This window comes from Hemicordylus capensis, chromosome 3 (assembly GCF_027244095.1).
Source record: "Hemicordylus capensis ecotype Gifberg chromosome 3, rHemCap1.1.pri, whole genome shotgun sequence".
In the NCBI taxonomy this organism is placed as follows: domain Eukaryota; kingdom Metazoa; phylum Chordata; class Lepidosauria; order Squamata; family Cordylidae; genus Hemicordylus; species Hemicordylus capensis.
Genome location: NC_069659.1, coordinates 147,426,204 through 147,452,841, shown reverse-complemented (window position 1 = coordinate 147,452,841; position 26,638 = coordinate 147,426,204). Strand labels below are relative to the sequence as shown.

General features: G+C 44.3%; 1 protein-coding gene across 4 annotated transcripts in view; it reads right to left on the bottom strand.

The window, feature by feature from the left end:
- The window catches only part of FGF14 (fibroblast growth factor 14), a 474,303-nt gene that overhangs the window by 233,425 nt on the left and 214,240 nt on the right, over positions 1 to 26,638 (bottom strand). The window lies entirely within an intron of this gene.

Here is a 26,638-nt window from a genome sequence, read left to right as displayed (position 1 = left end):
GTTGAAGACAGATCATCCTGGAGAGATTCTATCTATGTGGTCACAAAAAGTCGACACTGACTTGATGGCACTTAATCAATCAATCAATCAATCAATCAATCATATATACACCATCTGTGAGTCAGCCCTTCTTCTGCTAATCAAACAAGACATAGAGGAAAGAAGCAATCATCTCCCCCTCCAATCTTCTACTTAAACAACATTCTAGACCAGGACTGCACAACTTTGGTCCTCCAGCTGTTGGACTACAACTCCTATTAGTCCCAGCCACAGTGACCAATAGTCAGGAATTGTAGCCCAGAAAAAAAAACACGGGGGGGGGGGAACAGGCCACATCCACCAAAGTGCCAACAAGAAGAGTTCCATGCACCCACACTTTGCCTTAATCTTTCAGCTCAACTTTGGGCTGGGGAGGGATGCATCCAGACAGACATTCAACAGGTGCAGCTTCCCCAATCACTTCCTAGAGATACCCCTTATGAATTTCTGCCTGATGCATCTCTTTTGGGGTACAAGTGCTACCCCAAAAGGCCACCTATTTACCTGCAGTTCTAAAATAATCTGCAATAGATTCAATAGTTTGTTTGAGTCCTGGTAACGTGTCCTGGCTGACACCAGGCAAAGTCCTGTCAAGGTTTGCGTGCATGGAACCTGATTTCTAAAGCCAGCATGATATACGAGACTTTACAAAGCCTGTACAGCTTCTATGGTGCAGAAGTTAAGATGGGAACCTTTTGGAATTTCCATGCTTTTTCATGCATGAGTGAAAACATAAGCCTATCTTAACTCTCATCTTAAACCTCAAGTTTTTAAATTACTGAATTTGCAACATTTTTGAAAATATCTGGCTTGGTTAACTAGTGTACGTACACGCACACTCTCACTGCAGGCTAGAAGAGCCCAAAGGAGCCCTTCACAGCCTAGCTAAACAGAGCACATCTCATTCCCCCCCACCTCCTGCTTACACCCAGCTGGACAGAGCAATACACTGGCTTTGGCTGGAGGTCGGGACAAAATGACTAGTTTTGAAGAACCGACAGCCATGGAACAACAGACGACCAAAGTTGAACAGCACTTTTTCTAAGGCAAAGGAGCAGTATTAAAAGGAATAGCGGCAGTGGGGGGAAGGAACGAAGAGGACAGGGAAGGAAACTGAAGTGTTGTGCTCCGAAGACTCAGTCAGGGAAGCAGCTGGCCACCATACTGGTTGTGGGCAATGCTGTGGGCACTGCAGCTTCAAAAGTCCTACTGCACAGTCTCTTTTAGCAGTAAATATAATTTTTTCAGTCTCTTAATACACAACTTTGAGGATGAATTGTGAAATAACCATCGATTGGGTCCCAGAGGGATATACAAAAATCACTTTTCTGGGATGCAGACTAAAGGCTGAAACTATACAAGTGGACTATAAAATCATTTAAATACCACTTCCTCAATCCAAAAGAACAATGCCAACCCTTTAAAACCACCACAGAGGTGGGGGACACCTGCTCTATCTAAGCCACTTTTCAACTGATTGTCACCAAATTTAGAGAGGAGGTGTCTCTTGACACCTAGTGAATGTGTGCTGATGTGTCAGGCATATTGGATGAATGGTTTTTATTTTATAGGCAATAGAATGTTCAGGGCTTAAAATGGTTGAATGTTGAAAATACTCTCCGTCTTAACTATACTGGGACAATTGGACAATATAATTAATATTTATGGATATTCCTGAAACGTGTTGAGAATTGTTCTAGATTGTGGTACGTCCAAGGCTTTTTAACCCATTTGGCTTTTTTCCCCCCATACCCATCTCTTCTTCTTCCCAACACTATTTTTAGTACCACCAGAGTATTAAGCACTCTTCTGCTCTTGCCTTATTGCCTAACTCTTCAATTTACAAAGTAACCAGATGTCTTTAATAATTCTTTAGAAGAGGAAATTTGGGGAGGTTCCATTTTTCTCACCCTTGCAGCACTGGAACTTGTATGTATTTGAAAGATTTCCAGCCTGCCTTTCCATCAAGTGGAAGTGGTGTGTGGTGGCTTTCCAAAATAAAACAGCACAAGAAAATGAAGCATAAAACCAAATCCAAATATAATAGAAATGAAAAAGTAACAGCACCAAACAGATAAACATCAAGATTCATCTACAATTAAAGCCCTCCAAAGGCTATCACTGGTAGCCACCTACCCATCTAACTTCCTCAGCAGATCATCTTGATGTATGGAGAGGTTCACACAGAAAAGGGCATTCCCTCAGATACTGGAATACTTTAAGGCTATGCACATGAATAGCTTAATCTAGTCTATGGCAGCTCACCCCTAGGTGCAAGTGTGCCATTAACCCAGGGGTGAGGGGTCGTGTGGGTGCTTGGGCTGCCTGCAGCCTGAGCATGCACAGAGTCAGGTGGCTCTCTCTCTCTCTCTCTCTCTCTCTCTCTCTCTCTCTCTCTCTCTCTGTTCAGTCGTGTCCAACTCTTGGTCACTCTATGGATCAAAGCACTCCATAATGTCCTATCTTGTACAACTTCCTTTAATTCCACCATGGTCATTCCGGTGTCATTTTTTATAATATCCAGCCACTGAGTACAAGGCCGTCCCCATCTCCTTCTTCTGCTGATAATTCCCAGCGTAATTGTCTTTTCGAGTGAATCAGCTCTGATTCATGACCAAAATATGTCAGTCTTTGTTTAGTAATCTTAGCTTCTAGCGATATTATTATTATTATTATTATTATTATTATTATTACATTTATATCCCGCTCTTCCTCCAAGGAGCCCAGAGCGGTGTACTACATACTTAAGTTTCTCTTTCACAACAACCCTGTGAGAGGTTAGGCTGAGAGAGAAGTGACTGGCCCAGAGTCACCCAGCTAGTTTAATGGCTGAATGGGGATTTGAACTCGAGTCTCCCCGGTCCTAGTCCAGCACTCTAACCACTACACCATGCTGGCTCCATTATTGGTTTAACTCAATCTAAAACTTCCTTATTCATAATTCTCACTGTCCATGGGATACGCAACAGTCGCCTCCAACACAACACGAGTCAGGTGGCAGGAGCACACTAGGGGATTCTCCCAATGCATTACACTAGTCACACAGTGCATTGTGGGATTCCTGCAGGTCTGACCCAAGCTGCCAGGAGGAATCCGGATAATGTGGGCATGTGGTGGCATGCCTAAGAAATAACCAATGATAATCTGGGGGAAGATAAGCTGGATCTTGTCTTCCCTTGTGCCCTTGCTGCTACTCACACATGCTTTTATGAATATCCTTTTTTGGTAGCAGGCTCTTGAGCCTTTTCAACGCTGCATGACCGGCAGATCATTACAAGTAAAGCTATACCTGCCATGGAAGTATGGTATAGCTTTGCTTATTGAATTTTTGCCTGTCCCGCCCTGGAATTGTTAAAGACACACCCTTTCAAGACACAGCCCTACTATCATGGCAAATAGGGTTTCTTCCTCAACACAACTATAAAAGGTACAGAAACCTTATTCCCTTTAGCCTTTCTTTGTCTTTTCTTTTTCTCCATTGATTGTTTTTAAAGCGGAGAAGATACTTTTACAATGAAATTCTATGCATGTTTACTCAGAAGGAAGTTGTTTTTTCAAAGAAGCTTCCATAGCACTGAGGGCTCAGTGATGCTCTACACTGAGGAACTCCCAGGCTATCTGCCACCCGTTTTCTTCCTTCCAGAGACAACCCAGAAACTATGGTACTGGGTTATTTTCCCAGATATGAGGAAAGAACTACTTCTGTGGACACTTTCTGGGATGGAAAACCAGGGTCATCACTTTCCCTGGACAATAAAAGTCAGCTAGTATGGAATCAGTAAGCCACAAAATGTAGTTAAATGGATCCTCTGTGTTCAGAGTACCCATGGGCGTAACATCCATTGGACTGGGGGGGGGGACAAATGTCCTCCAGCTCAGAGGGCCAGGAGGCCCTCAGGGGCCCGCAAGGCTGCTGCTGGATACTGCTGGGGTGTGTGGTGCTTTCCCCTGGCTCCCCCCCCCGTGCTTCCTCCTCCCAGCCCCTTGCCGCTGCTTCACCCCCTGGCCTGGCTGCCATGCAGAAGCCACCGGAGGAGGTACTGCCTGGCCCAAATCTGCCACTGCCCCCAGACAGAGGACAGTGGCCCTGGCAGCCCCACACCCAGCCCTGATTTGCACCATTGAGCCAGTGCTGCTGCAGCCACCCTCCCGAAAGACTCACCGCATGGTGAGTGCAAGAGAAGGAGAGGGGAAGGCTTGGAGGGATAAGGTTGCCCTGCATCAGATGCAGGGTGTGTGGCTTGGGGCTCTGGGGTGCACACACTTCATGTGCACAATGGCGGCCCCCTGTCAAACTTTGTCCCCCGGCCACCAGGAACTCTGCTAAACCCCCGAGAGTACCGATTACTACGATAAAGAAAGGATGGCTAACACGTTAATGTGCCACATGCCAGAAGCATTTCTGTAAATACTGGAGACCAAAGTAAGGTTCTGGGGACAAACTGCTCCTTGCTGCACAATTTAAGTACTGCAGCTGGTGAGGAAGGTTGGGTTGAACCTCTCCCATGTGATTATACAGCAGAATAATGGCGTACTGGTTGGGAGGGAGACATACACACACACACATCCTCCCCCATGCGATCTCAAAGAGTCAGCAGACCTATTTTCTGAATCAGTCCTGTTTTGTTTTGAACAGCAAGTCCCATTTTCCCCAAATATTGTGTGGCTTTGATCTATATTCTCACTTGCCTAAAACAGCAGAAGGTGAAATATTGCAGGCTACAACATACAGAAGAAGCAGTTATCCATTGTCAGCCAAGAGAGATGATTATCTCCATCACAGGGCTCTTAAAGTCATTATTGCCAGAAGGAAATCCAGCAAATACAATGGAAAACTCCCAGGTCAATGTTCACACCCAACCATTTGGCTCAGAGAGTCTAAAACACAAACTCTTATTCAGTTGTTCCCCTTCAAGTGTTCAGTTGACCGTTGAAGAGGAGCAGAGCCACGCTCTCCAGCCAGTTCCACGTGTTCAGGTGTATGTATGAAATACTCCCCTATGCACATACGGGCTTTCATGCAATTGGGAACACCAATTACACAGAGTTCCCAACTGCATAAAAACTAGGAATTGTCATGCCCCACTCGAGGACACTGGAGAGGGGTGGGGGGCAGGCAACTTACTAGAAGGTGGGGAGGCACCTGAGGAGGAGCAGGCCGGTGATGTGAATGGGGAGATAATTGAGACAGGCCAGGGCAAGTGTTGGCACAGGAGGGGCCAGCAGGGCTAGATGACCTTTGGAGAGAAGGGTCAGAATCTGAGCCAGAATTTGAACAGCCACTATCTTCTCGAGGACACAGACAGGGAAAACGTCAGCAACAGGTGAGAGAATTACGGAGGAGTAATCGGCTCTCGAGGAGGCAGCAGGAGCTGGATTGAATCTCTGGCAGCTGGGATGGGTGGAGTGTTGATTAAGTGCACGTGTCTGCAGACTATAAATCAGGCAGCCTGTGCCTTGAACAACTGCTGGAAACAACATGTCAAATTGGCTTGAGCCTCTGTCGGAGAAATTGTGATTTGGGCTTCTCACTCCTCACTTCTGTATCCCTGGTGAGACTGTTAAACCTATTTAGCAATAAAAGTGAAACCTGAGCTACTGGCTATTGTATCATATATCTCTGGCCAGAGTCTTCCATCGAGTGAGCTCGTGCCAGCAATGTGCATGAGCTGGTTTGGTGCCTCCTCTGGGAAGTGCCGAACCGGTTTGGGCACTGGTGTGATTCCCTTAAAAAGTTGGGCACTGGTGTGATTCCCTTAAAAATTCCCTTAAAAGGACAGGGAGCGATTCCCTTAAAAAGTTCCGCATCCCACTAGCAGGCGCACAAACAGCTCATCCACATCACTAGCAAAAATCTCTACATGTACAGCTGAACATAAAGAATTCAAGGGCAAAGCCTGCAGGCACAGTGCCACTTCCTCGTATATACATTTAGTACTATAACACATTTGCTATACTGAATAGGAGCATACAAATGAACAGGAGACAAAGTGTTCTGGCCTTCATGCATGAAATACTAAATGCAAAAAATATATATAGTCCTTTTCTCATATTTCCCTCCAACCCTTTCAGACTCTTAACGAGGCTTATCTGATGAATCAACTGTCATCATCTTATTACAAATAGAGTGAGGATTGATATCCCCAGAGACATACTACGAACTAAATTCATCTCATTAGTTCAGCAAAATTAAGAATTAAGCTCCAGGCTTCCTAGCATGTGGCAGTAAAGTCAATCAAGCCTCTGCAAAACAGGAGCTGAAATATTTGTCAGTTTAATCTCATTATATTTTGTAGTCTGGTAATGCATAGTATTATCATTTTACACTGTTTGGACAATTTAATATTCATGGCTGGGTAGCATTTTCAATTAAATATGCTGTGTTATTGCGCCTCTTTATAGCTCTCTAATTTTGGAAGTCCTAGAACTTTTGGAGTATTGTTAGAATTTATTCTCCACTCTAAAGCTATTTTAAAGAATAACAGTTGGCCCCATTCTACTACACACACACGAATTAAATGGTGTACTGAGTATATTTTAAAATATATGGTAGGTAACTGAGCAAAGACACATCTTGCAAAGTGGTGCTTCTCTTTATATTAAGCAGGGGGAAAGCAACTGGCCCAGCACAGCATTTCTCTGGTGGCTGTTGCTGGTGTCTACCTTGTGCTTCTTTTTAGACATGGGTCCTTTGGGGACAGGGAACTATATATTAATTATCATTATTATATTATCCTATGTAAATCTCTTTGAATATTTTAGTTGAAAAATTGTGTGTGTGTGTGTGTGTGTGTGTGTGTACGTGTGTACATGTACACACACACACACACACACACACACGTAGTAATAGTAGTTGTAGCAGCAGCAGCAATAGCAGCAAGTTCAAAAAGGCAGTTATCTTCACCCCAAATTTTCAAGTTTCCTGGATAATATAATGTGCTATGATCTCTTTTCGATTGAAGTTTAGTTGATCTAGAGACCACGTCACTCCAGGAGAACACTGTCTGAAAATGAGTCTGGCACCAATCTTGGTCAAAATTGCGGGACTGCACGACCAGCTAGTGATAGATAAACATGAACCGTGCAGTTCTGCACGGTTCATGTTTATCTATCACCAATCTTGGTCAAGCATGGAGCAAAAAAACCAAAACAAAACCCATAACATTTCTGTTGCCAAATCTAATTTTGGAGCCCTTTCTCATGATCAGTGAGGAAGGGCTCGAGGGAGAATGGGGAGGAAGGCTGCTTGCACTTACCTCCCACGATCCCTCTTTGCTCCCTGGATGGGCAGATCGCCTGTCCATACAATTGTCAGCAGGCACTGGTAGTGCAAAGTGTTGGGGGCTGGGATGCTTAGTCCCAGCCCTCGGAACTCCCATAATGCACCATAATGCACCGTACAAGTGTACGGTGCATTATGGGGATTCCCCTGATGCTGGCCAGGAGCCCCACAGTCTCCCAGCCCCTGCTGCTTGATAGACAATCCAAAAAATGGTGCTAAGAGTGTGCTAGCTCTCTTAACCCAATTTAACCACCAAGGTGCCGCCAGGATTGGGTGCGATCCTGGTGGTTCTGACATGCGGGCAAAACCAGGCTTGGCTTCATTAGCCCAGTTTTGCCTGTGCGTGAGAACTGCCTCATAGTGTGGTATTGCAAGGCTTCTCAAATTCAGCCTTCTTGTAGATGTTGTACTACAACTCCCATCATCCCTGACGATTGGCCACTGTGGCTAGGGATAATGGTTTCTAGCCCAACAAGAGCTGGAGGGCCAAAGTTGTGCATCCCTGCCTTAAGGTCACTCAGAGCTCTGTCAGTTGTTGTATTCTGTTGCTAAAAGTATGAACCAAATCAAGTCAGGATCAAACTGGAATTCTCACCTTCTTTTCTAATTCAAAAAGAAGTTAGGAACATAGGAAGCTGCTTTATACCGAGTCAGACCATTGGTCCATCTAGCGCGTCAGTATTGTCTACACAGACTGGCAGCAGCTTCTACAAGGTTGCAGGCAGTGGCGGAGCCTGACCACCGGCGGCCTGTGTGTGGCTGTGGTGGTGGCCCCGCTGACCCCACCCCCACGCCTGACATCAGATGCGGGGGGGGGGGCTAGCCACATCCCCGCATCTGATGTCCGACGTGGGGGTGTGGTCTGGCTCCCGAATGGAGCCTTAAGGCTCCGTTCAGGACTTGGAGTTTAACTACCAAAGGGGCCACGCGGCCCCTTTGGGAGCTAACTAAGGCTGGCACTGCGAAAGCAGTGCAGCCAGGAGCGGCTCTTCCGTGCAGCCCCTTCAGGAGCTACTTAGGCTGGCACTGCATTCTCAGCGCAGCCAGGAGCGGATCTTCCCTAGCAGGGAAGAGCCGCTCCTGGCTGCGCTGTGAACACAGCGCCAGCCTTCGTTTAGCTCCCGAAGGGGCCGCGTGGCCCCCGCTTGGGAGCTAAACTTGCACCCTCGCATCTGACGTCAGACACGGGGGGTGTCGGGGCCACGAGGCATAGCCCCTGATTGGGTACGGCCCGGGTTCTTTGAACCCGTTGGCCCAATGGTGGCTCCGCCCCTGGTTGCAGGTTATCTGGGAAGGTCACATGCATGCTTGGTCTCCCAACCCTATCTTGGAGATGCCAGAGAGAGAACTTGGAAGCTTCTGCATGCAAGCATGCAGGTGACCTTCCCAGGGCAGCCCATCCCCTAAGGGAAATATCTTAGAGCACATGTGGTGCCCCATTCAGATGCATACTGCTTACCAAAGGGAACAGGTCATGCCTGGTGGGAGTTGCAATTTGGCTCAGGGCTGTAGCACAGGAGAAAGAGGGCTGTAACCATTTCCATCATACCATGGCCCCAGTCCAAAGCCCCCTGAAGGTACTATGGAGGGGAAATTTTACAGGCCCCCAAACTGTGGCTCTAAGTTTTCCCCTCCACAGTGGATAGCAACTTCGGGGGGACATTTAAGTTAGGAATCAGTGGCAAGGTACACACACACACACACACACACACACACAGCCTTCATGCCATACTCCCAATAAAATCATTTACCCACAGCCCCTTTGGAAAATGAAAAATATTTCCAGCCATGTAACTTTCATATAACATCTAGTTTGGCCCTAAGATTCAAAGCTTTGAAATGTTCAAATCAGAAGATAACAAACATTAAGCCTTAAGAACAAAAAGCAGAGAGAGAGAGAGAGAGAGAGAAACTGATTTTAAACCAGTTTCACAACCTGGGTTCTTAATAATGATCTTGGATCCTTTAAAAGTAGTATTAAAGCCTTCCTGACTAGGGTAAACCAATATTTGGAATGAAAATGAGAACCAACACTAACGTGAGAGGAGTTGAACATGAAGGAGAGCATGAAGGCTGAAAGAGTTATTTGGCAGCAACACATTTTAGCTCTGTGCTCCTCAAGGCATTTATTATGTATCCTCTATAAAATGTGTTTGTTACCATGGTAACCCAGGGAACGCAGGCTTCCATGTTTGAAGACGTTCAGCCACTTAAAATGCAAGCATAAGCGGCAGACCCACAACAATTAAGCCAGATGTTAATAACCTCTGCCAAACGATTCAGAAGTCTGTGTGTGTGCTGGGTAAGATATTTACCTGAAATGCAAAAATTAACTAAGTACCATCAACACATACTTTGTTAGGCTGTCCCGGAGAATCAAGGATATGAAATGTGAATCAGTGTGAACATGTACCTAAAGCAATGTGACTGACATTAAAAACTGCTTTTATGTAGCAAGGCATCCCCATTACTGCCAAGAATGTAGTCATATTCAGACATTATGATGTATGAGTGCACAGATGTCTGTACAGTTGTATATGTTTTTACTGTACCTGCATTCATTTTAAAAGTGAACCTGGGTACAAACCCCTCAAAGTGATATGGAATTATTTAATCCAAGCTTATAAAAGTGTATCAAATAAATGTATAATAGTTAGTTTAAAAATAACAAATGCCAGAAACTGTCAGGAGATAGATAACATAGGTATGCAACTAGTCCATTAGCCAAATCCCTCACTCCAGCAAAAATAGACATCCTTGGCTCCAGATACTGATAGGGTGTAAGATTATCAGAAAGGCCAAGTAGTAACTCATCTTCCCAGGCTCTAAATAGCACCTCTGGAATGTGTATGCTTAATTACCAATGACATGTATTAATTGCTTTACTGATATGCTTGTTTGCTGAAACCTATATAAACTGGCCAACTGCGCAGTTTCAATGTGTAGTACAAGCCAGATTCTCTCTGACTGTACTCATGCCTTTCTTGATCAAGAAATAAAAAGTTTAAAGGTGAGTATAGGGGAAAGTAACATCAGGGAGCTCTGTTGTGTTTGCAGAGTAGTAAGGCACACAGGCCAATCAGAGACTATTTAGTCAAGGCCCAAGTCAGGGCTATTTAGTTTGGCAGCCTACCCAGATGACCCTCTTTTCTAGCCAATGTGAAGCCCACCCTCCCTCCCCATATAGCAGAGTGGGACTAGTTCACTGACTGGGGCTGAGTAAGAATTAACCAGGTTGGATCCTTGATATAGAGTGAGGCCTATTGACGACTTAATAAGTCAATATCCTTCCGTCACTCATCAGGCTTGTAACCCTCCTTCTACTCACTACCAGGGGTGCACTAAAGTAATTTGGGTGCCCGGACTGCCCAGCTGTGAGGTGGCCACCCCCGCCCACAGCCATTTGGAGCCTCCCCCAACTTTGGAGGACCGAACTGGGTCCCTAAGTTCTGGGGGTAAAGTACGCCTCTACTCACTACATGCTCTGCTTCTCCTCTTACATGTATAAACAAAACAGAGGTTACTGTGGGATAACTTCAAGTTAACTTGTGAGAACAGTCACTGAGCTTTATGAAGCACACTTTGTTCAAGATAATTGTTAATTTTTGTGGAGACCTGATGGACAAGATGGCCATTCTTAGCTTAAAATGTAAGGAGATTTAATGTTGTTAGGTTAGGAGAAGCCTCCTATCCTAATTCAGGAGCTATGCATGCTTTTGACGTTCACTTGAAAACAAAGTCAGAGGCGGGGAGCTTGATCATCAGCTAACCCCAGCTGGGTAGGACAATTTTTCTTCCTACCTCATTCTGAAGCTGGGGACAGAATCTGGGCAGGCCATGCCTGTCCTATCCAGCAGGGGCTTAGCTCATGATCAAGCTCCCTCCCTTTGGCCTTGTTTTCAAGTGACACAGGACCAAAAATCAAAAGCATGCAGAGCTCCCAAATTAGGATAGGAGACTTCTCCTACCTTAATGCTGATTGTGTGAACTGCCCTTTAAACTGAAATTTATTACAGTACAATAACATATTAAATGGCCTAAAAATATCAGGGAATACATTAACGAGCCGGTTTGTAGATGCCTTTCAAATTCACATCTCTAAGCTATTAAAAAATAACCCCAACTATTATACATCTAAACTGTAAATGTAATGCATTAATAATTAATAACAAATTCAAAATGTAATACATAAATCATTAATCATTGTATTATGTGTACATATGTGTTTTTTTCCTTCCTTCCTCCCACCCCTGCCCAGTGTAATAATGTAATGGCTGCAATAATATAATAGTCCTCTGAGAGGCAGAAACAAGCTAGGTATGAGTATACAAGGATGACTATAGCCCTCTTCAGACATTATGAATGCCATGGAGACTCAAGCTTACAACAGCAAAAGCGGGTAAGAAGTTCCTGTCACTTATCACTTCCTTCCTGATGAACACACTTATGGCGCCATTTGTCTGAAGGGGAAGGCCCTGTAAGCATGTTCACTGGCGATTCTGTGATCAATCCAGGCTTACTAATGCACCCGCTTTCCGACAAATGGTTCTACAAGCATGTTCTTGGAAGAGGGGTTGAGTGACAGCAGTGGGGTGGAACTTTCTCCCTGCTTTTGCCATTGTGAGCATGAGTGCCGTTGTGCTCATAACGTCTGAAAAGAGCTTATGTGAAACATGTCACAGGCATCAGCTCCACAACTGAGACCAGCTGCTGTATACACACACACACACACACACACACACACACACACACACACACACACACACATTTTAAGCTGTCAACTAGAAAGCATGTGCAAGAGCCCACCTCACACTGTTAAGCATGTGTGCAATTCAGCATGTTCAGCCAAGCAAGATATTCTTCAGGGAGGCAGAGGCCCGAGGCTGGTCAATTACCCGTTTACAGGGATTGCAACACAGTTTTGGTGCAATGTCTGTTTCATGTTTAGAATCATTTTTTGTTTCCTCCCAAGAGTAATAAATCCAATCTGCAGCTGAATGTATCATGCCATTCTGCACTGAAACCTTTCCTCAAAGGTACATAAGAAGAAGCAGGAATGAAATTGTGTGGGTTTTTTTAGTTGTGAGCAAGGACCCCATGGTATAACTTGGCATGTTGCAGTCAATTTAATTATCTTTCCACTTCAGATCTCATTTCTCTCTGGCATGAGAAATGAATGATTAACCACCTTTTTTTCCCTTCAGGGGCCCTTGGATACCATGGTTTCGAAAAATGATTATTTTCACAATGCTAAGAGAAAAATTAGAACGAAATTAGAAAGAAAATACACACCAGCACATAATTAGATTCTTCTGGTGTTAGCAACACTGAGCTAAAACAGTCTATACTCATTCAAGAGGCTATCCATGAAAATTGTCTAAAATATTTTTTTGTATACAAAAATTCTATGCATGGAGTTAGCTTTTATATATAATTGTAACACTGTATAATCTAATTATACAATATATATATATATATATAGAGAGAGAGAGAGAGAGAGAGAGAGAGAGAGAGAGAGAGAGAGAGAGAGAGTTCCATTTTAAAAGATAAATCCTGAATAGCCATCTTATAGGCTATAGGCTGGTAGTATCGGATACCTTTGATTAAGCTATTTTTATACAGATGTACTGAACTTCTGTTGCTGCTTGTGGTGGATGAATCTATTCATTCCATTTATCCATGCATTAAATACGGGTACAAGATAAGCATACATCTCAATGTGTGCAACATTAAACAGGCATTTTAAATAGGCATATGGTAGAAGGTGGCTTCCAAAGATAGAAGCACTGAATCTGTTGCCAGCATGACCTTTCCACGGGCTCCCAGAACCCTCTCTGCTAATGTCTGGGACTACAGGCTTGTGGTTCCCACTCTTAATATGCTCAGAGCCTCATGGGATCGTGGGCTCACCATTTGTTGGTACATGGGGACAGGTCACTTACCAAGCAGTGGGACAATCACCCCTGGGTTCACCAGCTATCACGCGAATCAAGAGGGGATTAGTTTTGCACCTTTCCCTCTACTGGGAATGTTTAAGCAGACCCAGGTTAGCTTTCAAGTTAACTTCAAGGTCTCTCTGCCCAAAGGCTGACCCTGTTAGTCCCCCACATTTGGTTGACTCAAACAAGCTAAACTAATCATCAGCAGGAAAGCAAATAAGGCACTGTGAACACTGCTCACCAGCACCATCAAAAGAGGATTATGGCCACAGAAACTCAGGAGATGCACTCATTAAGAAAACCTGATCGGTTTACTGGGGCTTTTCAACCTGACAGATAAGCCCTTGCATGTCCATTCAGTCCATTTACATACAGGTTGCTTTTGACCTTTTCATGCCTGCGCTTACTCTAGCACAGGGATTCTCAAACTTGGGTCCTCAGGTGTTATTGGACTTCAACTCCCATAATCCCCAGCCTCAGTGGCCTTTGGTTGGGGATTGTGGGAGTTGAAGTCCAACAACACCTGAGGACCCAAGTTTGAGAATCACTGCTCTAGCACAACCAGCAAAGACAATGGATTCTTTTGAGATTCACAGGAATCCCCCTCCTCAGGCAGGAGGAGCAGTCAGCATTTTGCCCCAGGGCACGTTTTGGGCTATAACTGGCCCTAGTTTCATGAACCAGTGTGCTTCCTTTGGTCTCTACACCATGGAGTCAACGATTGATGGTTTGGGGAAGTTAGCAGCCCCTGCTGCTGCTGGGTGGAGTGCTCTCTGGCTTGATTGCTGACTTTCTCCATCTGCTCCACGCCCTGTAGGTACCTCCAGCTCCTCCATAAAGAGACCAACTTGGGCCAGGGGCATGAGCCCTCTTGGCGAAGTGGGGAACTGATGGACAGCAGCCAGGGGTGTAACAAGGTTGGAGTGGGCCCAGAGACAAAATTCTAAAATGGGCCCCTCGCTGATGCTGATACACACACACACACACACACACACACTTCACAATATATAGTGCACTCACACTCACATCCCCTTATGAATATGGTGAATATTTATATAGTTATATTTATAACTATATTGTTATAAATATAATGATATAACTTATATTCCTGCAGGATAGTTAGAGTTAGGAGTTTTGGGGTCCTTGTGAGATCTCAGAGCAGCTGCTGTATCCACAGCAATGGCTGTAGACTGATTCCAAATCAGGCCGTCAACACTCCTCTTGTTTGAATCTGAAGGAGAGAATTGCATGCTTGTTGCTTTACAAACTGTCTCTTCTACCTAACAAGATAATAATCTCAAGATAATTAACAAGATAATTATCTCGAACAATTTGCAACACACACACCCCGAGATTGATTGTGCCGTGCCTGACCTGGTAGGAGAGACTTGTTTCCCCCCTCTTTGTAGGTGAAAGCTTTTCTCTTGTGTTAGTTGCTGTTTGTTGTGCTGGGGGAGTTGGAGTTGGGTTTTCAGCTGCAAGAAAATGAAGAGCAAATTCTCCATTCCTTTGTGTAGCCCGATCCTGAACACTACTACTCAGAAGCAAGCCCCATTGAACCCCACCAGTTGCTTCTAGTAAACGTGCACAAGGTTGCAGCCATGCAGCCCCTGCCAGTGCTTGTTTACTCAGAAGTAAGAAGTCCCTCTGGATTGAGTGCTTGTTGTTCCCCAAGTAAGTGTGATTGAACGAAGATTGTTCCCGATCATAGAGCAGCAGCATGGAGAAAACATCCCCTCTCGCAGGAGCTACCCTCACAGACTTTCAACACAGCCCCCCGCCCCGCACCTTCCCTTCAGCCATAGGTGTGGGCTATCGTGCCATCAGTATGCTGATACTGATCTGATGGCACCCAGCTCTACCTATCTTTTAAGTCAGCAGACACCAGGGAGGTGGTGGATGCTCTGAACCGGGGCTTGGAGGCTGTTCTGGACTGGATGGGGCACGCAAACAAAAACTTAATCCAGATAAGATGGAAGTGCTCTGGGTTGGTAAAACTGATTATCTGAGTAGTAAAGTAAATCTGGTCTTGGATGGGGTCACACTATCTCTGAAAGACAAAGTTCACAGCTTGGGGGTGATTCTGGACCCAACGATATCCTTGGAGGCACAGGTGTTGTTGTGCAGAAGTGCCTTTTACCAGCTACAGCTGGTGTGCTAGCTGCAACCCTACTTGGAGAAGTCGGACCTGACCTCAGTCACTCATGCTTTGGTAACATCCAGATTGGACTACTGCAATGTTCTCTATGTGGGGCTGCCCTTGAAGATGGTTTGGAAACTTCAGCTGGTTCAGAATGCTGCTGCAAGGATGCTTGTGGGTGCAAGTAGCTTCATTGTGGGTGCAAGTAGCTTCACCTGCGGCAGCTTCATTGGCTACCAGTCCACTTCCTCTGACCACCTTCAGTGTATTCAATCATCCCTACTAATTAATGACCCTACTTGTGTACCTTTGGAGTCCGACAATGCCCTTGTCCAGGAATTACATCAGGTCCTTTCTACGAGCCACATGTACAGCGTCAACAGGCCTCCAAGCAGTGGTTTGATAAGGACTGTGTTCATGCCAAAAAAGCCCTTGCCACTACCTATCAAGTCTATAAATCTAATTCTGGACTGTTGGCCGTGCTGAATCTCCTTCAGCAGAAAAGACAGTACAAACTTCTGCTGGCTCATAAGAAAAGAGATGCCATGAAAGATGCCTGGATGGGACTCATTCAGGCCACTAGATCCAAAGATTCTGCCATGTTCTGGCATCTTACAAAGCACTCTCCCAGCTATGGTCCAAATCACCTGGATTGTCATATTCACCAAGGGATCTGGAAGAAATACTTTCATGACCTATACAAAGACCCTGCTGCTGTTTGCAGAAGCTCCACCTGTGCCACTGAGGATGGGCTCTGGTGTCATCTTCAGAGATCCACAGTCTAGTCGCCCAATTAAGACCGGGGAAGGCTCCAGTGGAGAACCTTATTCCCCCAAAGGCTGTTAAAAATAATCTGGACTGGTGGGCCCCTAACCTGGCATCACTCTTCACTTATATTGATACGAATGGCCAAATTCCCAAGGACTAGGCGGTAGCGATCATTGTCCCTATATTTAAAAGGGGCAAGAAGGATGACCCCTCCAATTACAGACCCATCAGTTTGCTCAATACCATTAGCAGACTTTATGCAAGACACCTATACAGGAAACTTAAGGATTGGCTGGAACAGGAAAATCTTCTTGCTGAGGAACAAGCAGGTTTCAGGGAAGGGTGCTCCACTATCAATCAGTGCCTAGTTCTACAGCACTTCATTGGGAAATACTCCTCCTTCAGGGTGACCTCTTTATGCCGCCTTCATTTATCTCAAGGCAGCATTTGATTCCATCTTACGTGTCAAATTATGGAAGAAGTTGGAAGCCTCCTTCATTGATTGGCACCTGCTATACCTTCTTCACACCCTGCATGTAGACACATCACTCAAGGTAAGATGTAGCCCCCAAGGCCACCTCTCAAGAGCTGTTACAACTCAAAAAGGCGTCAAACAAGGATGCATTTTTGCCCCACTCCGCTTCAATTTCTACATTAACTCCATGGTGGGCCAGCTCAGCAACCCAGATTTCCACCCTCCAAAGCTCGCTGGGAGGCACATTGCCATCCTGTTATATGCAGATGATGCAGTCATCCTCTCAAAGACCTCCATTGGCCTTAGAAGAGCACTGAGGGCCCTGATGGTGCACTGCAGGTAGGACTGCCTGGAAATCAACTATCACAAAACTAAAATTATGGCTTCGCCAGGAGGCCCAAGATCCACTCTTGGTGGATTGAAGGGCATAGGATTGAGCAAGTTGCACACTTCAAATACTTGGGAGTAGTTTTTCATTCTGACGGCCCTAGGAAAGCTCATGGAGAACATGTGGCTTTAAATACCCAGAGAAGCTCCTCTACCATTTACAAATTCTGCAGACAAGAGGAGGCCAGTATGTACCCACGGCTCTTGAACTGTTCACAACTAAGTCGCTAGCTCAGCTCCTCTATGGTGCTCAATTGGGCCCCTTCCCCAACATTGCGACTCTGGAACTTTTACAATCTAAATTCCTGAGGGCAGTGCTCCAAGTATCGAGATGTTTCTCCAATGCTACTCTGCTCCTGGAGACAGGCCTGATCAAGCTGGCAACTAGGGTGTGGTTGGCCATTCTCTGTTATTGGCTCAGACTATCCTTTTGTCAAATTGGTCTTGCCCTCCTAACCCTACATGATGATTATCAATCTAGCTGGATTCAGACAGTTGAAAAAAAAAATTAGCTACTCTAGGCCTTTCCCACTTGACCTTGCTGAGCATGGGCTACGATCAGGCAAAAACAACCATCAAGTAGCACATTATAGACATTGAGCGCCAGACCGTTCTCAGTAGGGTCCCAAAATTTCATCAGTGGCGGGCTTAGCTATTCTGCTTCTCCAGCAGCATACTTCACCCAACTGGAGGTTCCAAAGCACAGAAGGGTGTTCACTTTGGCTCGCTGTCATGGCCTCCCTTCAGCAGTGCTAGAAGGCCATTATAGAAGGATCACATTTGCAGAGCGACTATGCCCCTGTGGCCTAGGGCAGATTGAAACTACTGAGCATGTCCTCCTCTACTGCTTGTTCTATAGAGACATTTGTGCCTCCCTCATCTTTCCATTGCTAAGCAAGTAATCACGTTGTCCGAGCCAATTCTACAGCTCCTTACTACTCTCTGACATCACATATGGTGTCGCCAGGTACTGTGCGGCTGCGATCAGCATTTTCCAGTGGATGACAGGCAGTGAGTCCTATCAGCCTTAATCTGACCCTTGGTGACTCTGGGCAGGCCCTGCAATTGCTTATGCGCCTCCCTTTTTACTGTTCCTTATAACATTTAATCTGGCTGTTTTCCAGTTTTATTACTCAGGCTTTTATGTATTTCTGTCTTCTCATGTCAACTTTATTACATTCATTGGGGGGGGGTGTTCTTTTCTTTTTCTTCTTTTTAAATGTCTTTCATGCATTTTTATGACTTTTACTATTTCTCAGGCTTTTAGACCCTCATGATTTTGGTGTATTATTTAGTGCTAGTGTTTTTAGTGTATTTAGTCCTAAGAGGACTAAAAATAGTATATATGTACCATTTTATATATAATCACCTTTTATCTGCTCTCACTTTTAACATGTAATCATCCTTATACTTTATGCTGGTCTATGACCGTAAGTAATAAAGATTGCTTAATTGATACCAGTCCACTTCCGGGCTAGATTCAAGGTGCTGGCATTGACCTTTAAAGCCCTACACAGCTTGAGGCCAGGATACTTGTCAGACCGCATTCATCCATATGAACCTGCCAGGGCTCTCCGCTCATAATGTCAGGCCCTGCTCATGGCCCGCCACTAACAGACATCTGATTGGCGGAGACTAGAGACAGGGCCTTTTCGGTTGTGGCCCCTTGGCTTTGGAATGCCCTCCTGAAGAGCTTCACCATGCTCCCTCTCTCAGTGTTCTTAAAAAACAACTAAAACACATCTTTTTAAAGAGGCTTTTAATGTTTCACCGGTTGCATATATCTGGTAGGTTCTTGTAGTTTTTAATAAGTTTAAAGAGGCAGTCAAGACACATTTGATCACCCATTACATTAGAAATCTATATATTAGATTTATAGAGTGGTTTTTTTACAGTTTTAAAATTGTGTTAAATTCTAAATTGTTTTAATGTGTTTACTGTTTTACTTATGTTTTAATTTGTACTAGCTGGCCTGACACAGAACACCTGTGCACTAGTTCTCCCTGTCTTCCCCCACCCCCCACCGCCGATCCGGCTCCTTGAGCCACCTTCCCCCCCACCCCAGCCACTCCATGCCATCCAGGTTAGCAACGGAGGTGGTGAAACCTCCTTCCTGGCTCCCCACCAGCCGATTCAGCCCCTCAACCCACCTCCCCCCACCTTAAGCAGCTCCATGGCGGCAGAGAGGATGGTTGACAATGGGGCACTAGCAGCGAAGATGGCAGCGAAAGCTCCTTCTGTGGGCCCGCCTCAGAGAGCCCCGAAATGCAGGCCCATGGAAGGAGCTCTCACAGCCCCCTCTGCCACCAGCACCATGTCCTGTCCTTGCTATCTCTGCCATCATTCCCACCTCGGAGGAAGGTTGTACATACAAGCCCTTCCCCTGCATTTTCCTTGGTTGTGGCTGCCGTGGGGGCAAGGCTTGCCACATACAACCTTAGTGTATTTATTTATTTATTTAGGTTGACTAAAGGTTGACTCAGCCTTCCATCCTTCCGAGGTCGGTAAAATGAGTACCCAGAATGTTGGGGGGATATATTCTAAATCATTGTAAACCGCTTAGAGAGCTTCCAGCTATAAAGCGGTATATAAATGTAAGTGCTATTGCTATTGCTATTATTTATTGGTTTGATTGTAAACTACCCAGAGACATAAGTTTTGCGTGGTATATAAAGATGTTAAAATAAAACAACAATTTAAAAAAAACCCTGCAGCTTTTCTGATGACATCATCAAGTCCATCCCCCTAGAGCAGGGCTTCTCAACATTGGGTCCCCAGATGTTATTGGACTTCAACTCCCATAATCCCCAGCCCCAGTGGCCTTTGGGTGGGGATTGTGAGAGTTGAAGTCCAATAACATGTGGGGACCCAATGTTGAGAATCCCTGCCTTAGAGGAGGTAAATCCTTTTGACTATACTTCAACCGTTAAACACAAATTATAATATATTTGCCATCCTTTAATTGTCCTCAGCTTCTGCTGCCTGAGGAGACTGCCTCTCTCTGCCTCCAGGTACTGCAAGCTTTGTCTCAATCTGATCTTGCAGCATAAATTACAAATAAATGTCATAGTTTAAAAGGTACCACCAATACGGAAGAAGAAATACACGGATATAATTCTAAAAATCATAATATGTTTAAACAACAATGATGACACAAGACTCCTGTGGTTTTGAAAGTGTTGTGTCAGGCAGGGAGAAGTTCAAGATGTATGGCTGTTTGGTATTGATTGCACTAACAACTTTGTAATGAAAATAATCATGTTTTGGCAAGCTACCAAGTACACATTGCATTGCTTCACTTGCTTGCTTTGTTGCCATTAGATGATAAAGCAAGCAAGATGATTTAGGCAGGGTTATTTAAGGTTCAGGAAAGCCTTAAAGACCCATCTTTTTAGCCTCGCTTTGAATGATATTTAGTTTTAATGTTATCTAGTTTTAATTGTAATTTTAATCTGCTTTTAATTGGTTTTTGATGTTAATTATGCATTTTCGATTTTAATGTAAACCACCTTGAGCCACCTTGGAAGTGAGGTATATTAAACAAACAAACAAACAAACAAACAAACAAACAGTGAGCTGCTCTCACACTGCAATAACCCTGCCTAAACCATCTTTTGCTTGATGTAAGCAACTTTAAAAATTTGATGTACCTGGACAAATGAAAAACACAGGGAGGCTATTCACACGATGGGGCGAAATCGGGCTAGCGGAGGCTAGCCTGATTTCACCTCATTGTGTGAACCACAAGGCTCGGCTGCGAGCCCAGCGGTTCCTAGGCGGCTAACCCGCCTAACTACCCCTGCCCTAAAACCAGGTTTGCGGAGCGAGCGCTCCGCAAACCTAGTTTTGAAGATTGTGAGTAGCCACGGTGCAGCTCTGTGCCATGGTTACGCACGAGTAGACCCCTGGAGGGGAGGCAAAAAGACACCTCCCGGCTCCGGGGGGTCTCCCCAGTATTCCCTACGTACTCATGCAGGGCATACTGGAGCTTCCGGGGACCACGCGGCCCCTGAGCTCCCCAGCCCCTGCCAGCTCTGTCACGGAGCCGGCAATCGTGTGGGCGGCCAATCCGCCCCCCCCCACCGCTGTGCTTCCCAAACTGGGTCTCACCGATTGTGAGAACCAGCTCACCAAACTGATGAAAAAGGAATTATTTATGTTAATCTTGCTTTTGGACCAGGGCTGTCCTTAGAGAGCTCTGGTGGGGTGCAGGGCCCGGGGCAAATCAGCCAGTGCAGGGGCCCCTTCCAGAATTTAAATGGGGTTAAAAGAGCAGGGCCTGGGGCAGTCTCCCTGCTTGCCGTGCCCTAAGGACAGTCCTGTTCTGGACCACAGCTTTAAACAATAGCAACAACACTAATAGTTTTGATAGAATGCTTTTTCCTAAGAACCTCAAATATTTCACAGTTATTGCTATAATGTCCACCCTGTAAGATAGTTCAGTATTGCCATCATGTTAGAGATGGGAGCTAAGTCTGAGAGGACTAGTACTGTGTTTGAATGTTCTCAAGGGAACCTACCCCTCCCACATGCCTATTAGGCTCACCCAGTTTCTCCTGAAACCTGAAACATCCCTGACGTACAAAGGGATGTTGGCTATGACTTGTCTTGTGTAGCTGGGAAGGCTGGAGACTTTTGATTCCTAATCAGTGAACCCTGAGAGACTTGGGTCCTTTTTTTATCGTGTGCAAATTATTGGGTTTGAGCCATGTTGGTTTTGAGAAAGAAATTATTGGTTTTGAGAAACATTTCCAGGTTGCCATCAGCTTAAGCTGTCACCCAATGCCCCTCTTGCTTCCAATTTGCTGCAGCCACTTCTCAACCTTGTGCCAGGCCCTGGCATTTGGGTGGCAGAAGCTAGCTAATATGGAAGACAGCCACAGGAATCACAATTGGAACAAGTAACTATGCATAGGATGAGGCTGTATGTTATCTCATTTTTTAACTGTGAGGGTTCTACAACGCAAGACTGAAAGCAGAAAGAAATAGTACCGGGATTCTTCTTTAAAATATTCAATTCTTTTAACAGTATAACTGAAACCACCAGATAAACTGTATCTAAGGCTTCTCCAGCTAACATCAAGCGTAAATGACCCTGCAACATGATAAAATGGACATTGCACACCCTCTCATTACCTTTCAATCTCGGTACAAGCTACAGGACAATGAGGAATCAGCCTCTCTTGTTAAGAGTATTGAATTCAAATTGTGATTGCATTTAAACAGAGCAAACCCATTCACTGCTCTCAGCTCCAGTGAATGAGAGGAGGAAAATTGGATTTAATTACAGATTCCTTTCCATAGCCAGATATTTTTAATACCAACATTGACTTTAGGTAGAAAGTTGCCACAACAGTCAAGGCAGAAATCAAAGCTTGATTTATACTGACTGTGACAGGCTAATACTCAAACACCTTTTATTTCAGATGAGGTTAAAATTGGGGAGGTGACCTTGGAGAAGCCGCTGCCAGTCTGTGAAGACAATACTGAGCTAGATAAACCAATGGTCTGACTCAGGAACATAGAAAACTGCCATATACTATGTTCCTATTTCAATAGGAGACAAGGTCCGTTTCAGCAGAAATCACCATTCATACATATTCTAAGACAAATTGTAAACAAAATGAATAAACATCATCCTGTATTTTAAAAAGGTTTCTTGTGATTATTCTTCTATATGACATGGTAAGTGTAGTAACGTTATCCATGCAGGTCAAACAGCCACCTGTAGACGTATAGGAGCTTTTAATATTTATTACAATGGTCCATGTGTATAGCCAAAAATATAGATGCTCCATAGGAATATACATGGAGATAAGTGATTATTATATTTTTTAAAACCCTGCTAAATGATGTTTCTAAGCAAAATGAACACCACATATAAAGTGAACAACAAAGGATTCAACCCTTAATTCACTTCAGGAAATTTAACTTTCATCATAGCTGCTTCATTAATGCTAAAAGGGCATACTGCTATTCGGGGGGCTGTCTTGAAGTGGATGCATTATAAAAGCTAATAGAATGGGATTTTTGCATTACATATATAGTAGTATCCCATGCTGAACTTATGGCAGATACCACAAAGTAGCAACTGGGGGGAGGACCTGGTTCATGCACTTTGGGTCATTACAATGCTGCTGGCATGGTGCATTGTGGGTTATATAGTTCTCTTAATAGATGCAGTTATAGTCACATCCCTTAAAAGAACTACATAACCCAGCCAGCGTGGTGTAGTGGTTAGAGTGCTGGACTAGGACCGGGGAAACCTGAGTTCAAATCCCCATTCAGCCATGAAACTAGCTGGGTGACTCTGGGCCAGTCACTTCTCTCTCAGCCTAACCTACTTCACAGGGTTGTTGTGAGGAAAAAACTCAATTTTGTAGTATTCCTCCTTAGAGGAAGAGCGGGATATAAATATATAAATAAATAAATAAATAAAATAAAAACCCACACTGCACCATGCTGGCTGGCCACAGTCCTGAAAAGTTTAGAGGGGGGAAATTCTCTAAATCATTTTGAAACTCAAGTAATGGCAAGGAACAATCAGCTAGGAGGTCGGTTCTAGCTCCAGTCTTCAGAAGGGGACATCACACTGTGGTGTTAAGGTAAGGGAGATAAATGGGGAGAGGGCAGGGGAAATCAGGAGAAGGGAGGGGACAGGGCAGAGAGGGGAGAGGAAGGATCGAACTAAACGTTGGATAAATGGTGGGTCCAATCTGACCTGATTCTGACTCCAACAGTTTGGGGCCATGTCAGATTGGATCCAACATTTTTTTTCTGGTGCACGGGCCAAACTTGTCATTACACATCTAAACTGGGCAATGAAAAGTTAGGTACTGGTAGCAAAACAACTGCTTTTACACACAATGTTTAAAAAGGAGTTCAGGATTTCCTGTATGATGTTGCCAAGTTTCCTCCCCTTGTGATACTTTCTACCTGTTTTCTGAGGGGACGACAAGTCATCAGATTGTACACTGCACTCTGCAGTTGAACAAAGTTCAACTCAGGTCTCCCACTTTCCTTTAATATGTTGTGACTGCCTGTCCAAGCTATTCACTTTAAAGTGTGTTTATGACACCACAGGCTAGGCAGCTACAGTTTGTTCTCAGTATGCCCCATTCTTTGAACCTCACCTATCAAGGCTCGCTTAAAAGTCATGCACACTATTTTGAAGAAGAAGAAAAACAATATGCAACTCAATGCATTACAGAATCTTCACAGAGGAAAAGCTCTTTGCGTGCAACATTCACCAGTTTAAGCCAGTGTTTCAACAGAAGTTCACCTGCTACTGAGTCTGCTCTAATTTCAGGGCCAATTACCCCTACAGCAGATGAATGAAAGAGATCCAGGATCTTTGCAATGAAAGGGATCCAGGATCTCATTGCAACAAAAGATTGACTTTGCCCTTTCTCCCTTCCCAGTCCTTCCCTCTAAGGCTAATCAGTAGTAGCTTGTAGGAAATTACAGGAAGTTACCCTTCACAATAGATTAAGGCTGCAACACTATTCAGAATTCCTTAGGAGTAAGTCCCACTGAATTCCATGGAGTTTATTTCTGAGTAAACATGTATAAGATTTGCAAAAGATGGAATGTTTGGGACAGAGGAATAATCAGGGGAAATAATATAAGCTGAATCCGACGGGCAATTTTAGGGTCAAGTTCAAATGATTGCTGCCGTATCTGGAAGCAGAGAAAATGTCAGTAAAATGTTGAGAGGGAAATGCACATACTCCCCATGGGTGTGGCATTTGGACCTGCCCAAGGCCAGTCGGCCCCGCTTCTCCCAAAATTCTGCTGACTTCTTCTACCCAATTTCAAATCTTGAGATCAGAAGTTGGTAGAATTGTTGCTTCCAGACCAGATGGCAGTCATGTGAATCACCCTAAGTTACATTAGGCACAAATGTGGACAGGACATTTGGTTAAGACTTCTGAAGTTACAATGCTTTAAAAGTTTGTTGAATATTAAAAGAAATATAGATCTTAAAGACAATTAAGGGAGCAATAGATAGAGGGTGCTGATGCCTTAAGAGTGAGGAACTTTATAAAGGGTGAGCCAGGCTAAGCCAATGAACAAAGGCAGATTTAAATTAAATAAGAAATAAAAAGCAAAGAAATATAAACAAGGAAGTATTCATTCTAAACCTTAATTTCTAGTATATTTGTAAATGGCACGTTTTCAGCCGTGCATAATAAAACCAGACCATGTGTCTAAAATAAGACTGATCACAATATGAACAAAAAGTACAGACCTCATAAGATTAAATAATCAATCTGAAAACTTGAATTTGTAAAAATGACCTGTAGGCAAAACAAAATCACCCTCATTTCACGGGGGGGGGGGGATCTTACATTCCAGATGGCAAGCTTTGCCTGAGGCTGGTAAGCAATAGCCTGTATCAGCATGCCAACCTTCTGCATGATTTTGACTAAACTGATACTTAGCCTTCAGTAATAACACAGGCCCTGTTCATATGAATAAGGTTCTCCTAGATTTATTCACTCTCTGCCTGCTGGCATATTAATGATTTAAGTGTTCAAGTGTGCACATTAAAATGGCTGCCATATGTAAACAATCATGGTGGTCCTCATGAAGTGGCTTAGGAAACACACATCACAGGAACCAGTTTTGTGCACCTTTACAATTTACCATTAGCCATAACAATAAGCAATGCAGCATAACATGTTGGCTATACATCAGCCAATCACTTAACCTCTAAAGCACCGTTTGTGACATGATGGTGAACAAATCCAGCATGACATTTTGCTAAAGCCAGAACAAATAAGGTTACTTTATACATTATTTCAATGATACTGTTTATAAATAAAATATCTGTCTTTGAAAGGTAGACTAATGTCCACCATCAATATACCTAGGATTTCTTCTTCTTCCTGTGACATCTGCGGGCAAGTAATAGTGAGGAACTTGATTATTTCCACAGGGCCTCAGCTGTCTCAACAGTGACAGAAATTAGACTAATATGGCATCTTACATAATTTCCCTTTTGTTCCTGAAGATTGCATCAGCTGCTACCTAGCAAGTGTAAATTCTCTCCTCACAGAGGAGAAGGGCCAACATCAAGCTGACACCTCATGACCCAGGACATTTTGTTGCCTGAAGCAGAGCACAGGCTCTTCTTTCCCTCCTTTTTATTTTTTCTCTATTCAAATTACACTTCCAATTCTTCTTACTTTTAAATCTCTCCTCTTTCCCCCTTTTCTATTAGGAAGGGAAGCAGGAAAGCAGTTGGTGGCATTTTCCCTCCCTCCCTCCCTCTGCAGGCCATCCATGGTGGGGGTGTGTGTGCCATGCTGAGTAGGGTGCCATCTTGATGGCCCTAAGAACTGGCCCACAATCTGCCACCTGAAATGGCTGACTTCATTCTGCTCCATGATAGGGCAGATGCTGAGCTTATTCTTCTGGTCCCTATTTGTGCATAAACTTGTGAAACCAGGGGACATATCTGGAATTACTATGAGATAAAATCTTGGTTTTACAATGAACACATTGTAAAATCTAGTTCTGAATTCCTCTGTCAAAGCTTCCTGGCTCTGTTGAAGGAAACCGTTCTTAGAGAAACAGACCTCTGTGTAGCAAATAAATCAAAT